Here is a 3,487-nt window from a genome sequence, read left to right as displayed (position 1 = left end):
CATCTGAAAGAAATTCCCCCCTCCACCCACCTTTCTAATTTATATTGGACTATTTCTTCTACCTAGCTATACTGCAATAGACAAAATTATAAAGAAATTATGCATGCCCAAGTTTTTATAAGCTACACTTGGCAGAAGGAGGAGCTAGGTTTGTCTCTTTTGATTTAGTACTTTTCCATACTCTCAAGAATTACACGGATTTCATTTGAATGGGTCAACTGTCTTTGCCTGAGCCACATACATACAAAAAGAGAGCAAGAGGCCTGAAGGTACAAAAAGGAGGAGGGTGTGGAAATACCCGCCATGCCCCCAGTATGGGGCAGCTGCTATAGGACAGAGTTAGTGTTTCCCCATCAGTGTGTTCCCTGGTCTAATTGTTGAGGCAGCATGAGAAGCTGCATTGCAAACTGTGCTGAATAAGGGAATCATTCCTGCTGCTTGAGTACTTTTAGCCGTTTCCACACTGAATTGGTTTAAGCCAGGCAGGGTGCAGTTGCTGTAGCTGCTGCATGCTAAGGGCTCTCCTCTCTCTTGCTCTTTATGTTCTCTCCTTCTCTAGCATGAGATTCAGACAGAGCGGTGCAGGGGGAAGCAAGTCCCATCCAAGACCTGCTTGGGCTCCTTTGCTGTCTGGATCAAAACCTGGTGGTGGGTTATCTTCTGTGATATTTCAGTGTCTGAGCAGTCAATCGTCTTTGATGAGTCCTCTGCTTTAGCAAATATGTGCCTTTTGGGGAAGGGAACATGTCACTTTAGAGGGCAATAAGGGTAGAAGCAGGACTTCTGGCGTCTGTTACCTTAGTCCTGCACAGAGATAAAGTGTTAGATTTAATCCAGCCTAGAGGAAGGAATGATGCCCTGGTGGGAGCTGCTGGAAAAATGTTGCAGGGTGGCCCTGCAGCTATTTTGGCATCTACTGATTATGAGGACAACAGCTCAACCCTTGGGACCATGCATGCAGGCAGGGATGGGCTGAGGAGTGGTAAATGCCCCGCAGACACCTGACGGGTCCTTTGCAGCATGCCTGGGGTGGGTGAAGCTCTGCATGTCCTGGGGCACAGAGGAGGGGACATGAAGTTGGGTCCCGATTTCTTGGGCATTTTTCCTCTCCCTTTTTGGGCTGCCCCACACCACGCCTGGCACAAACATGGAGGGGTGAAGGCAGCGGGGGGTCACTCTGCTTGGCAAGGAATAGGTCCTGCCCATGCCAGGAACATTGGGAGGAGACTCTGATGGGGAAACCAGACCTGGCTCCTGAGGGTTTGCTTGGTGCAGGAAACGTCAGTGACCGTTCAGCTGCTCCAGCATGGTCTAGAGTGGGGAGGACTAAGCACAGCCCCTGGGAAGGCTGTGGCGGAGGCACACCTTAAGTAAGTTAATAACTCCTGACAAATCTTCCCAAGGTTAGAGATTGAGTTTTGGTCTTGACCATTGACAGGGCTGAGCTTTTTGGTTCTTATTTTATTAGGAAATGTTTGTGCAGGGGGCTGGCCAAATTGCACAGCTGACAGTTCGTGTTCCTGCATTCCTCCCTGAAGTGTCCTGGAGGTTGTGTCCAGCCAGCATGAAGTCTGGGTATCTGTGCATCCTACCCTGCTCTCTTAGAAAGGAAGAGAGTTGTTGCTATTGGTGATATAGCATCAATAAAAGCTCATTTCCCTTTGCTGGTTGGCCGTTCTTCAGAGATATTGTAGTTCTTCCCTATGACTTCTGAATAAAATCTCAATGGTTGGTCTTTCCTTACCTTTGCCAGCATTTAGTTCTCAGTGCCCATTACTACCTGATCCAAACTCTATCTACTGCAGATATAAAGACTCCTATTGCCTGAAGTGTGTGGAACAGGGACATCTATCAAAAATTAATTGGTGATGGTATCTTAATGGAAACGAACATTACTTACAGCATTTTCCTTTTGGCTATTTTGTTTTCTCAGCTCTTATTATTTAACTTCAGTAAGCAAGCAAAATTATCTCTTTCATTTTAATGTCAATTGAGAAGTAATATTATTGGTTTTTTTACTTTATCTTCAGGCATTATCATTGGAAGTTGGGAAACTTTTTTTTTATTGTGTCTGATATTTACATGAAACTATGACAGACAAATGAATTGCAATATCATGGTTGAGTTTACAGATTAAATTGATCTATGCACAGTTAACATAATTTACTGAAAACTGTCATGTATGTACAACATATCCAATTCACTTTAACACTTATTCATTATTTATTGTAGTGGTTTCATGAGTTATGAATGATTGCTTCCAAACGTTCTTTTTTTCCAACTTACAAACACTTAAAAGGAAAAAAGTGTAAGTTTAAAATCACAAACTGTGGACTGTCTGGTCAGGTTTCATAGATATTTTTGAAGACTAGTTGGTCTCTTAACTTTATTCTGTATGGTAAATATTGGTATTTTTGCTTACTGTTTGTTCAGTGGACATAAGCAAGAAATGGAAGTTTCTAAGGCAGTCCTCAGAATGGAATGTGGAAACACTGAGCTTTTACTTTCTCGTCTGCTTCAGAAGAAAAGAGAAAAGCAGTTGATATACCCAGAACTGAAGCTGTTGTTCTGCTCTTTGTGGAGAGCCAGTATTCACAGCTGGGGCAGGACGTAATTGCAATCCCAGTACAAGTCAATTTCAGTAGAATATGGATGTTGCAGCAGGTGAAGTTGATGTTCCAAGTCTTATTGATAAAGGAAGGGGGAAACATGCACTAATTATTTATGAAAGGATTTAAAAATATGTAAATACAGGTGGACAGCATAGAAACATTTTGGACAGGTACTGTTTGGATTACAGTATTGATATGATTGATTTTCATTAGGCCAATGAGAACAGTTTGCTGAATGCCCAATTAAAAGGATTTTCATTGCATCTGTATGACAGCTTAGGTCTTCATAAACAAAGCTTCTGAAATTGCAGTGAGATCCCTGGCTGGTTAATGCTGGACAATATTCAGTGTAAATCACTGTAAATCATTGTATAGATGAATAAATCCTGTTAGCTTGAAAAAAAGCATTGAGTCAGCTCCCAGAAGGAACTTTTGTTCCACAGGAAGTGAAACTTTTGGTGTCACAAACTGATCTTTGTGAGTGCCATCTCCTTTCTGTCACAGAATAGGCTCACCTGGTTCTTGAAAAGGTACATTCCAGTTGATACAGGTGGCATCTGTGTTGTGAGGGAGGGAACAAGAATGAATACCAGGGATGTGCAGGAAAGAGGGCAATCGTGTGAACATGTGTAATTTTAATTACCAGACTTTGCCAGGGTAATTACTTTTTACTGCATTCATTATGGTGCCTAGCAACAATACACATTGTCATTGTGTTTATGAACTCCTGATTGTAAATGCAGCAAATATGTACTGAGATGAAGGGAAAAGACCAGGTCTTCAAATAAAGATATGTCTCTTTGTACTAGTTTAAAGCCTGAACTACGTTTACTCAGCTAAACCTAAACTTAAAAGCAGTGTATTTCTTTGTAATT

The 3,487-nt window shown here is 41.9% G+C and overlaps 1 pseudogene; it reads left to right on the top strand.

Annotated features, from left to right (window-relative positions):
- The first annotated feature begins 879 nt into the window (after positions 1-879).
- LOC135988152 (bifunctional heparan sulfate N-deacetylase/N-sulfotransferase 4-like) lies at positions 880-2,915 on the top strand (annotated as a pseudogene).
- The last annotated feature ends 572 nt before the right edge of the window (positions 2,916-3,487 follow it).

Source organism: Caloenas nicobarica, chromosome 4 (genome assembly GCF_036013445.1).
Source record: "Caloenas nicobarica isolate bCalNic1 chromosome 4, bCalNic1.hap1, whole genome shotgun sequence".
Classification (NCBI taxonomy): Eukaryota; Metazoa; Chordata; class Aves; order Columbiformes; family Columbidae; genus Caloenas; species Caloenas nicobarica.
Note: the sequence above shows the minus strand (reverse complement) of the source record. Positions and strands in the feature narration are given on the sequence as shown.